Genomic DNA, 12,520 nt, shown 5'->3' on the forward strand with positions numbered 1-12,520 from the left:
GTCATGTCCGACTCTGCGACCCCACGGACTCTAGCCCACCAGACTCCTTCGTCCATGGAATTTTCCAGGCAAGAGTACTGGAGTGGGTTGCTATTTCCTACTCCAGGGGATCTTCCTGACCCAGAGGTCGAATTTGCATCTCTTGAGTCTCCTGCATTGGCAGATGGGTTCTTTACCACTAGCGCCACCTGGGAAGCCCAGTTACAGATGGAATTCTGCCCTTAAGGAGGGCTGATATTATTATACATATCTGTCCACGGCGTGTCTTTACTCTGTAAAAACAGATACTGTGTTTAGAAGAATCAAGTCTTGGTAAGCCAATTCTGTTTCCAGTTTCCTCTCAAAATTTCTGTGGGCTTGTGCTCCTTCTTATTATTTTGTCTTTTGGCATATATTGCCTTATAACAATTAGCAAGATCACTCTTTCCTAAGAGCAAATACATGAGTTACAGTGTGTATTTCACCCAAGGGACTTGAGTACAGATCTTTGTTTTTTAATGGTTCCATGTTCTTATTTTCTGCTTTTGGCATGGGAGAAAACTAGAGGCATGTGAGAAGACTAGATGTTTCCAAGAAGAGTTTACTGCTGGATATGAAGGTTAAAAGATAACAGGGTCATGTCCTTATCCAGGGCTGTCCCTACAGGTGTCAGGGGTCTGCACTTTCATAGGATCTTGAGATGGCATTAGTATTAGACCTTTAAAAAATGATTTTTAATAAAGTTCAGAAAAGAGGAGTAAGGTGCAGTGCCCCCAAAGGACTCCACTATGTAAGAGAGTCCTGAGTGGCCTTCTCAGCTGCTTTTACCCAAAGGTGAGGCCAACTCTCCTTAGACTGGGAAAGATAGTCCTCAAGAGAAGGCTGCTGCTGCTGCTGCTAAGTCGCTTCAGTCATGTCCAACCCTGTGCGACCCCACAGACTTTTTGCGACCACATGAACTGAGTCCACCAGGCTCCTCTGTCCATGGGATTTTCCAGGCAAGAGTACTGGAGTGGGGTGCCATTGCCTTCTCCGTCTCATGAGAATAAATGGAAGTAAATAAATGAATGAATGAGTGTAGGTGACTGGATAAAATTGAAACAGAAGGGTCTTTAGGCACTGTGTTAATATATTATGGCATAGCATAACAGAATATTCTAGAATGGGCAAAAGAAAACTTTGGCAAAATTGTACCAAAGGATTCTGTGGTTTGTGTATATCTGCACACAAAATGTGTAGGTATAAAACATACATTTTATCTATCTATTCTTTATCTCTCTTTTTAGCCTGTTTTATCTAGAGAGCAAACTGATTTTTCTCCCTTGTTATTGGAGACTGCCTACTAATTTGCACTAATATGCAGCTAATACCATTTTACTATATTCTATAAAGGTGTTGCCGAGGTCAGTTATCTCAATGTCTGTGTATCTTTCTTGAGAAAATACAGGGGGAACAAGTCTTTGGCTTGGATAGAGAATGGGAAAGAAAATTGAACTATAAGAGTATTTTTCCTGTAGAGTTCACAGGTCATTCTTCAATTTGAAAATTGAGTTTTACCATTTCATGTTAATAGAGTATGACATTTATAGATTTACATTTAAAAAAAAAAACACACAATAAGGGGCTGCCACTGGTTTTCTGTGGCATCTCATGAGGTGATACCCTGATGTTGCCGCCAGTACCTGCTTGTGGTCCTGTTGAAACGATGGCGTTTGTATTAAATTATGACGTCTCAGAAGAACATTTTCAGCAAGGTTAGACAAGAATACTCAAGTTGAAGCGCATTTATAGAAGTCTATAAAGTAGCAAAAACGAAGGGACTCGAAAAAAGAAACAAGTCATTTGAACACTGGCTGAATCACCAGTAAACAAGCCTCTGCTCTGCAAAATCAGTTTTGAAAAGAGTACCAATTGTTTCCTAAGCACTTGCAAACTCTTCAAATCTCTTAGATAAGGGAATAAATGGACGGTGTTGAGCCTTTGCTGGGAGGTTCGCTTCACGCTTGTGCGTTGCAACAATAAAGACTACTGTAACGGAGATATGGCATGATCTCCTGGCAAACCAAAATTGCCAAGAGGGGGAAAATGGTCCTCACGGAACAACTTGTCTTTTGTCAGAAGGTCTTCAATTATAATTGTATTTAGGCATACATAATGTATGATTTTTTTGATAGTATCAAATTGCTTTCACGTGTAACCTCAGTGCTGCATGTGGGATGGGCCACCTGCCGCAGGTTTACAAAGATACAGGTGCAATGCAGGGCGAGCCGGGTCGCGCAGGGACCAGTGTTCGAGCCCCCAAGGGAGCTGCCAACGCTCACCCCCGGCGGCGCAGCGTTCCTTCCCACTAACCTCCGTGGGCCCTGATTCCCGGTCGCCCCCTGACACAGCAAAGTGTCAGTTTGCGAGTGTCCCTTCCGTCACTAGATGTCACTGTGAGTCAACCGCTAGTGGCGGGGGACCCCGGTGTTTTACGGATCTTCCAGGGTTTCCAGCATGGTCAGTCCCTGTACTTGTGCCCTCCCGGACCCGGGAGCGCAGAGCCGGGCGGGGCCTCCCGCAGGCCGGGACAGCTCCGCGACCCAAGCGGGAGGCTCGCCGGGCTCGGGGTGCAGGGCAGGCGGCGCGATGCGGAAGGCGGGCCCGCGCCGCGCTCCTCTCCGCCCCCGCGAGCGAGACGGTCATGTGCCACGGAGGCGCGGCCCGCCGCGGGCCGGCCGGGGAGGGCAGGGGCTCGGCGCCCGCGGCTCCAGACCGCACGGGGCAGGCCTCCACGCGGAAGGAGCGCGGGCGCAGGGAGGAGCGCGAGCAGCCGCGGGCGGGGCGGGGCCTGGGAGCGCGCCGGCCGCGGAGGGGGAGGGGCGGGGCGGGGTCGCGGCGCGCGCGCCCGCCGGGGGGAGGGGCGGAGCAGGCGCCGAGCGCGCGCAGGCCGGCAGCCGCGAGCGGGGGGCGAGCGTGGACCGCGGCGCGGCGGGGCAACTCCTTCGCCGGCCCTCCTCCCCGCCCCCGGCGAGGGCGCCCTGCGGCGGCGCCGGAGCCCGCGAGGCCGGAGGAGGCGGCCGTGCCCGGGCATGGTGGTCTGGGGCAGGGCTGAAGGTGAGCGACCCCGGGCCGGCGGCGGGGGTGGGGGCGGGGTGGGAGCGGCCCCGCGGCGCCCGGCGCGGCGGCCTGAGGCGGGGCGGGGGCGGGCGCGCCGGCGCGGGCCCCGCGGCTGTGGGTTTCGCGGCCTGGGCGGTCCGCGGCGCGGCAGCCGCCGGGTTATGTAACGCGTGACCTCCCCTTCCCCCTCCGCCATGGCGCGGCCGGCCCGCCGCCGCCGCCGCCCGCGCTCGGCGACGCCGACGACCCGCGCCCGCGGCCCTCTTCGCCGCGCCCCGCGCCGGCCCCGCTCGGACCGCGTCGCAAACTCCCGGCTGCTGCGCCGGCGCCGCGCCGGCTCCTCAGCCCCGCGCCATTCATTCGTGCGCGCGAGCGGCCGGGCCCCGCGCTGGACCCTCCGCCCGGCCTCCCGCCGTGGCGTCACTCCTCCGCCCCGCGGGACCCGGGAATCGGTGTCGGACACTCCGAAGGCAGTTTTTACTCACTTGTTTTTCCTGGTTACTTATCTGTTGCCTTAATACGTGGGCACTGGTCCCCAACTGTCCTGACAAGCTCCCCTCGCCCACTGCACTCCTTGTGAAATGATTCAGCACCGGTGTGGACGGAGAGGGGCATTTCCCTACATGTCTCCCTGCTCTTACTGCCGAAACTCAGTTGGGAAAGAAATACGTTAGTGTATCACTCCTTAGTTGACCCCCCCACCCCCCTTTGATTAAAAAGAAAAAAGATTGCAGGTGTTGAGTCTACTATTTCTGCCTTCTGCATCTTTTCAGGTCATGTCCAGCGTAGAGATGGTATCATTTAAAGAAGAATAACTAGACTAGCACGTACCATAAAAGAGCTTGTAACTAGCTGGTAAGGACTTTGTGTAATTCTGATTCTTAATTCTGTCTGGCTGCCTAGCCTGTCCACTATAATCTGCGAGAATTAGCCTTTTCTTCTTTAGTGTGCAACGTAGGATACCGTCTACCTGCTTTCCAAACTTTCATTTCTTCTTTTGCACATAGGCTCGTCTTAGCTGGAGCGGAGGTGCCAGAGTCTTGCCCACTCCTTGTACTTCCTAGACTCTGGGAAGCTCACCTCTGTGTGTTACTGGCTCAGTCGTGTCCGACTTTTTGCGACCCCATGGACTGTAGCCCGCCAGGCTCCTCTGTCCATGGAATTCTCCAGGCAACAATACTGGAGTGGGTTGCCATTCCCTTCTCCAGGGAAGCTCACCTAGAGTCCCTCTTTTTTCAGTAATCCTTCCCTGATCTAGAAGGCTCTTCATTCACTTCTTAGGCTGTTTGCCACTTCTCAGGTATTATTGATGATTTTCTTTTTATTTGCATCCTGTCTTTATCTGTAGGTCTTTTGAGGCAGAATCTGTACCAGACTTCTCAGAGAACATTACTCCTACTTCATGGTAAACGATTGATATTTAAGATATTTTTTTTTAACGGTTGGAATGTTTATGATTAATTTCTTTGAAATCTCAAGCAGAAAATACTTTTTCAAAGTAATGTATTTGAATATGTAAGATCACTTCATCTTCGGCACTCCCGACTTCAAAACTCAGATTCTTCATAAAAGAAACCCAGCCCCACCAACAACAATGTAGTCAGTAATAAGAAGCTAGAAAGACTACCTGTAATATATATTTTATAGTCCTGTCTTTGATAGCTGCTGTAGTAGAAAGATAAAAACTTCAGAGTTGGTTGTAGTCTTAAATCCTGGCTTTGCCTGTTATTATTGTGGACAATTTAAGTTACTGATTTCTCTGATTTTTTTTTTCTCTCATTTGTGTAATGAAGACTTCACTTTGTACCTTGGATATCTGAGGATTAAATGAGTTCTTAAATGTACGGCATCTAGTGAGTCCCTGGTACATAGTGGTGCTCCCTAAATACGTGTTGTTCCCTCTGGTGTACTTTATTGCAGTCCACACCCTGTTAGTATGAGCTGGGATGTGCTGAGACGAAGTGTGAGAAGAAAGCTGATCAGAAGAGCTACCACTTCTTGTCTCCAAGTAAATGAACAAGCCCTAAACTAAAGAGCAGTAAAGCTCTTTCTGCTTCTCAAGAATGTATGGGTGTGTGTGGCATATGATAAGCACCCACTAAAGCATTAACATGGATATTTTAAAAAACTGATTATTTTTTTTGAAAATCAAGTCAGGAATGGGGGATGAGGAAGGAGGAATATTTTAGAAAGTCTTTTTCAGGGACGACTAGATTGCATGCTGCTCTTTTAGCGTCACTGATGAAGAAGACGTGGATCCTCGTCTTCGTTCAGGTGTCTCAGACGGTTGTGATGGTGTCTTCCCCCGTGACCCTGTTTCTCCTGGTCTTACTGACTGATCCCGAAGGAACAGAGTGGTCTTTCTAAAAACATAAATCACACCATCACTCTTCTTGATCAAAATCCTCCAAAAGCTTCCTGTTATCCTTAGAATTGAATCAGAACATTTTGCTGTTTCTTGAACAGATCATGCTGTTCCTGTCTTAGGGATGTTATGTCTGCTGTTCTTTAAGTTGGCCTACACCTTCCTCCTGGTGGTGGTCTTGCCTTGACAGATGTCTTCTGTTTGCTGCTTAGATGTCATCACATCAGAATGATCCCTTCTCTTGCCCCTAAAATGAAGCCAGCCCCTCTCTCTGTCACTTTTGATTCATTTTGTTTGTTTTCTCTTCCTGGCATTTATTTACGAGGTAAGATAGCGCTCTTCATGTATCCATTTCCCCTGTAATACTTGTATGTCCCAAAACCTCTTCTCCACTGGAGGGCAGAGGCCTTGTCTGACTTGTTCATGGCTCTGTCCCTGGTGCTTAGAAGGGCGCTTGGCACACAGTAGGCTCTCAGTTAAACTTGTTAAGTGAATGAGTGGTATATAGTTGATGTAAACATTAGTTCTGGAGTCAGACAGCCTGGCTCCTACCATTTACTGATTGTGTGGCTTTGGGCAAGTGAAATCTTTTCATGCCTTAGTTTGCCTTCCCTGTAAGATAGGACAGTAATACCTACTTTATAGGATTATGGTAAGAAATAATCAAGTTAATATATATTAAGTGCTTAGAACGGGCTATTTCACAGTTTTGAAAGCCAATACTTGAAATTAGCTTTGAGTATTCACTTAGGACTTTTGTGTTTTTGCATGAGATAAAAATGCAGTTCATCGAGTTTTATCTTTATTTTGCTGAATTTTTCTGGCTACCAAAGTTATATTTATGGAACTCCCTTTTAAAATAAATACATTTTATGGATGTCTAGAACGGATTTAAAAAATAAACTGCTGAGAATGGTGATGGGTATTTGGTCTTTAGGTGTAAGTCAGCTTTATTCTTAGATCTGTGGAAGATGCTAAGAGTGATTACCTCAACAGTCGTCCACTGGAGTGGCTTTTATATCTTTTCCTTTGAAGTTCAGCTGGAGATGTGATTGTGGTGATGAAAGGACTTGCTGGAGGCTGAAGACAGGAAGATCCTTGGGATGCAGTTGAAGTACACGTCTTGTAGTTGGGAAAGGGGAGATGTTTCACCATCTTTAGTGTGTTCAATTTCTGCCTTCGTTCACGATGGGTTCCACACCTGAAAAAGGTGTTTGGTTCTTCAGTTCAGTTCAGTCGCTCAGTCGTGTCCGACTCTTTGCGACCCCATGAATTGCAGCACGCCAGGCCTCTCTGTCCATCACCAACTCCTGGAGTCTACCCAAACCCATGTCCATCGAGTCGGTGATGCCATCCAACCATCTCATGCTCTGTCGTCCCCTTCTCCTCCCGCCCCCAATCCTACCCAGCATTAGGGTCTTTTCCAATGAGTCAGCCCTTCGCATGAGGTGGCCAAAGTATTGGAGTTTCAGCTTCAACATCAGACCTTCCAATGAACACCCAGGATTGATCTCTTTTAGGATGGATTATTTGATTCTTAGGTAGAGCTTATAGCGTGCTCAGTTGTGTCTGTCTCTGCAACCCCATGTACTGTATGGACTTTACAACTACCAGGCTCCTCTGTCCCTGGAATTCTCCAGGCAAGAATACTGGAGTGGGTAGTCATTCCCTCCAGAGGATCTTCCTGACCCAGGAATTGAACCTGTGTTTCTTGCATCGCCTGCATTGGCAGGTGGATTCTTTACCACTGAGCCCCTTGGGAAGCCTCAATACTATACTGAACGTGAAAAGCAGAATGGTGGTGAGTGTATCAGTGGTCCATCCTCAGGACTGGGTGGCCACTTGGGAAATGTGGAGCCCCAACCCAGCATCACTAGAGAGTATCACACTGATGTCTGTGGCTCCAGGAGAGGTCAGAAGGGCAAGTGTGGTTTCTGTTGAACGTGTGTCACTTTGACATCACCATAAAGTTGAAAAATTGTAAACAAAAGCATTCTAAGTTAGGGACCATCTGTACTATACTTAAATGTCTGTGTTTTATAAGTGTGAAGCATTTTAATAGGGTGACGATATGCAGAATTATTAAGTCATTAAAAATAAGTCAGAGCATCATGTGTGTCCCGGTAGGTCAGCTCTGTAGTTAGTTTGAAAAGGCTTTGCGTGTCATAGATGTGAGGCATCAGATTTAGGAAAATATGACTATCTTTAAAGTTGCTTAAGGCTAAAATAGATTTCAGGTGGCAAGTAAATACATGTGTTTCTGTTGATTGTGGTGCAAACCTTTGTTATTTCTGTTTTTAGTAAGGAGGTATACATTGGTGTAGAACATTTTTACGCCATGGTAAGCTGTAATGATTTTTGACATCACCTTGTCACCTAGAGCCAGACATCCTGGAATGTGAAGTCAGTTCAGTTCAGTTCAGTTCAGTTCAGTCGCTCAGTCGTGTCCGACTCTCTGCGACCCCATGAACCGCAGCACGCCAGGCCTCCCTGTCCATCACCAACTCCCGGAGTCTACCCAAACCCGTGTTCATCGAGTTGGTGATGCCATCCAACCATCTCATCCTCTGTCATCCTCTTCTCCTCCCTCCCCCAATCCTACCCAGCATTAGGGTCTTTTCCAATGAGTCAACCCTTCGCATGAGGTGCCCAAAGTACTTGAGTTTCAGCTTCAACATCAGACCTTCCAATGAACACCCAGGATTGATCTCCCTTAGGATGGATTGATTGGATCTCCTTGCAGTCCAAGGGACTCTCAAGAGTCTTCTCCAACAGCACAGTTCAAAAGCATCAATTCTTCGGCGCTCAGCTTTCTTCACTGTCCAGCTCTCACATCCATACATGACCACTGGAAAAACCATAGCCTTGACTAGACGGACTTTTGTTGGCAAAGTAATGTCTCTGCTTTTAAATATGCAATCTAGGTTGGCCATAACCTTCCTGCCAAGGAGTAAGCGTCTTTTAATTTCATGGCTGCAGTCACCATCAGCAGTGATTCTGGAGCCCAAAAAAATAAAGTCTGACACTGTTTCCACTGTTTCCCCATCTATTTCCCATGGAGTGATGGGACCAGATGCCATGATCTTAGTTTTCTGAATGTTGAGCTTTAAGCCAACTTTTTCACTCTCCTCCTTCACCTTCATCAAGAGGCTCTTTAGTTCTTCTTCACTTTCTGCCATAAGGGTGGTGTCATCCGCATACCTGAGGTTATTGATATTTCTTCCGGCAATCTTGATTCCAGCTTGTGCTTCTTCCAGCCCAGCGTTTCTCATGATGTACTCTGCATAGAAGTTAAATAAGCAGAGTGACAATATACAGCCTTGACGTACTCCTTTTCCTATTTGGAACCAGTCTGTTGTTCCATGTCCAGTTCTAACTGTTGCTTCCTGACCTGCATACAGGTTTTTCAAGAGACAGGTCAGATGGTCTGGTATTCCCATCTGTTTCAGAATTTTCCACAGTTTATTATGATCCACACAGTCAAAGGCTTTGGCATAGTCAATAAAGCAGAAATAGATATTTTTCTGGAACTCTCTTGCTTTTTCGATGATCCAGCGGATATTGGCAATTTGATCTCTGGTTCCTCTGCCTTTTCTAAAACCAGCTTGAACATCTGGAAGTTCACGGTTCACGTATTGCTGAAGCCTGGCTTGGAGAATTTTGAGCATTACTTTACTAGCATGTGAGATGAGTGCAATTGTGAGGTAGTTTGAGCATTCTTTGGCATTGCCTTTCTTTGGGATTAGAATGAAGACTGACCTCTTCCAGTCCTGTGGCCACTGCTGAGTTTTCCAAATTTGCTGGCATATCGAGTGCAGCACTTTCACAGCATCACCTTTGAGGATTTGAAATAGCTCAACTGGAATTCCATCACCTCCACTAGCTTTGTTCGTAGTGATGCTTTCTAAGGCCCACTTGACTTCACATTCCAGGATGTCTGGCTCTAGGTGAGTGATCACACCATCGTGATTATCTGGGTCGTGAAGATCTTTTTTGTACAGTTCTTCTGTGTATTCTTGCCACCTCTTCTTAATATCTTCTGCTTCTGTTAGGTCCATACCATTTCTGTCCTTTATCGAGCCCATCTTTGCATGAAATGTTCCTTTGGTATTTCTAATTTTCTTGAAGAGATCTCTAGTCTTTCCCAATCTGTTGTTTTCCTCTATTTCTTTGCAGTGATCGCTGAGGAAGGCTTTCTTATCTCTCCTTGCTATTCTTGGGCCTTAGAAACTCCAAAGCCATTTTTTCTCTGGTACTCTAAATCTCCCCCTTTATCACCGAGGGAAAGACCAGTGTATGCTTAGTGTCTTAGGTTCAAGAGGGTAGAGTTGAATGGTATATTCTGCCATATGCATCTGGGATGTTTTGAGAAACTTTTTAAAGACCAATGTGGTCTTATCCTTAAATTAAAAGATTAGTTGGGGATGGGCATAAAGTTGGTTATGATGTAAATAGTTTTTGTTTGAGCCTAGTATATGAGCAGGCAAAATGTTGCTTATTGTTCTCAATCATGCTTGATCAGAATCAAGGCTAAAATAAGCTCTTGGGAGGTTTAATCAGAATACAATAGCTGAATTTCACATTTTCTAAACTCCATCATTTCTACATTTGAGATTTAAAATGGTTTTCATTGAATTTCTCAGTTTTATAGTAAACTTTATTTCTATATGACTTGCTGGCTATTTATTGATATTTTAATCCTTTTAGAAATTTAAGCTGAACAATCATGAATTTTAAAAATATTTTAATAATTTCTTCTTTAATATCTTTGAGCACATAACCAAAAAAATCCCTTTTTGTAATGCTTTAGGCCTTAAAAGGGCATCCCTGGTGGCTCAAGATGGGAGACTTGGGTTCGATCCCTGGGTTGGGAAGATCCTCTGGAGGAGCACGGCAACCCACTCCAGTATTCTTGCCTGGAGGATCCCCACGGAGAGAGGAGCCTGGTGGGTCACAGTCCAAGGGGTCACAGAGTTGGACACAACTGAGCGACTATGCACAGACCTTAAAAAGTGCTTTCACTCAGCTTTTTCTCATTTAGCCTCTGTTAAGTCCTGAGACGAGGGGCAGGTCTGTATGTCCTGTTTTATATGCACCACGTGGTTTTGGCTCTTAACAGCCCAGCGCTGGGGCAGCCAACCTGGTGCCTCAGGTTAAGGGCATCAGTCTCCCTTTTTTTCAGATGCCAGCTGCAGGCTTTGGGGCTTACAGGCCCTCTGCACTTGTGACCACCTGGCCCCATATTTGGGACCAGGTCCCATTGCCCCCTCAGATTTGATCATTTGTTAGAATGACTCACAGCACTCAGGAAGGTGCTGTACTTAGAATTAACATTTTATTAGAAAGGATACAAACCAGGATCTGCCAAATGAAGAGAGACGTGGAGAGAGGTCTGAGAGGGTCCCAGGCCCGGTGCTTCCGTGTCCTCAGGACTCATCCTCCTCCTACCCCGTCAGTTGCTGATTACCAGGGAAGTTCACTTGCATCTCAAGAGTCCAGAGGTTTTATTGGGTTTTTATTACATTGGCACGATTGATTGAATCGTGGACCACAAGGTCAAATTTCATCTACAGACCCCTCTTCTTCCAGGAGATCGGGCTGATGGCATGTGGCTCAGAGCCAAGCCTCTAATCACTTGGTTGTCCTTTCCAGCGTGGCCTCCCCATCTTGAAATAAGGAGCCACCTGGGAGTCACCTGTTTATATAAGAGACTTGGTCCTGGGGGTCCACTGTGGATAACAAAGAGACTGCTGTCAGTTGTGAAATTCCAGGGGTTTAGAGTCTCCCAGGAACCTGGGACAAAGGCCAGCCAGATTCTTTCTTAAAGAACAGTAGCTAAAGAAGTGCTAACAGATGTTGTTATAGCTCAGTCTTGGACACAACTCTGCAGTAGTTAACTTGGAGATCGCCAATATACTAAAAATTGGAGCAGGTTGCATTTGAATATATTTATGTATGTAGAAAGATTACCTTCTGTTGAAAATAGCATTTTCTCTTATGGAAATAATGGCATTTGAAACCTGGGTTCATTTGAGTTAAATACTTTATTTATATAAATTGTGCTGTAGGTAGGGTTATAAACTACATGCCTTTTGGTATTTTAAAAGCATGGTAATTTTGACTCTAAAAAGTTTACTCTTGGTTTCTTTTTGAACTTGTAATTTTAAACTTAGGTTATTACTATTGTTAACTGAAAAGAGACCCAAATCTATGACATGGGATTCTTGTTACTGAGGGGGAGGTGGTGGTGTTAGAGTTGTAAAATCTTGTAGCCACTTAGTCGGCACGTTGAATTTTAGATCTTGAGTTGAAGTTGCTAGGTTTACAGTGTTGAAGGTTAATTTTTTGGCATATTATTTATGCCCAACGGAACATCTTATTTCTGATTGTCCCTTAAAGGTTATTATATCCTCTTGGAGCTCACTGAGGGTTTCTCAGAAATAGAATCTGTTAATGCAGGCATAGAACCTAAATAAACTGTCTTAAGGAAGACTTCTAGTGTCTTACGATGAATATAGTAGCTTGGTAAAGTGTCCTGTCATCCTAGAAAGTAGTGGAGTTGTTTGTGGTTGTTTTTAACATAGGGAATTTTTGTCACAAAGCAAGAGAAAAGGGGCCAGAAAGTAATGCAGTGACTGTTTCTTAAACACTCTATTTTCACTTGCAGTTGCGTTAACATAAGGATTTGTGAGAGAAGAGGTTTGTGACAGATGGTACTGATAGCAGATCTAGACTAGAGTGGCTCTGACCTTATTTTTGAATTGCAGTTACTCAGAAGGGTTTGTTTCTAGTTGTGTGTTGCCATGTCTGCCTTGTGAGTTCGTAGCTCTAATGCTTTGTGTGGGCAGCAAACATGAACTCTTTCTTGGTGTAGAGGAGCCAGAACCTCGCCCCGTGTGCAATCATTACCTCCCCTATCATTGATACTCACAGGTATAGTGGTTCAGATGGTAAAGAACCTGCCTACCATTGCGGGAGACCAGGGTTCGATCCCTGGGTCAGGAAGATCCCCTGGAGAAGGGAATGGCAACCCACTCCAGCATTCTTGCCTGGAGAATCCCATGGACAGAGGAGCCT

At 46.1% G+C, this 12,520-nt stretch overlaps 1 protein-coding gene and 1 long non-coding RNA gene across 51 annotated transcripts in view; one reads left to right on the plus strand and one right to left on the minus strand.

Annotated features, from left to right (window-relative positions):
* The window catches only part of LOC145503900 (uncharacterized), a 30,173-nt gene extending 26,443 nt beyond the window's left edge, over window positions 1-3,730 (minus strand). The window contains exon 1 of the long non-coding RNA XR_014051891.1: window positions 3,564-3,730. This is a non-coding gene — a long non-coding RNA (uncharacterized LOC145503900). The remainder of the gene's footprint in view (window positions 1-3,563) is intronic.
* Window positions 2,884-12,520, plus strand: part of REV1 (REV1 DNA directed polymerase) — a 91,167-nt gene continuing 81,530 nt past the window's right edge. For 20 of the 50 annotated variants that reach the window (XR_014051873.1, XR_014051880.1, XR_014051876.1 and 17 more), the window contains exon 1: window positions 2,884-3,075. The gene's annotated coding sequence lies outside the window, so the exon portion shown is untranslated. Of the gene's footprint in view, window positions 3,076-3,851; window positions 3,934-4,426; window positions 4,484-12,520 lie in introns of all 50 variants that reach the window. The other 30 variants (XR_014051887.1, XR_014051879.1, XR_014051874.1 and 27 more) reach the window with 2 other exon arrangements.

The sequence above is a fragment of the Giraffa tippelskirchi genome, chromosome 4 (genome assembly GCF_054371585.1).
Source record: "Giraffa tippelskirchi isolate mGirTip1 chromosome 4, T2T-mGirTip1v1.2.pri, whole genome shotgun sequence".
NCBI lineage: Eukaryota > Metazoa > Chordata > Mammalia > Artiodactyla > Giraffidae > Giraffa > Giraffa tippelskirchi.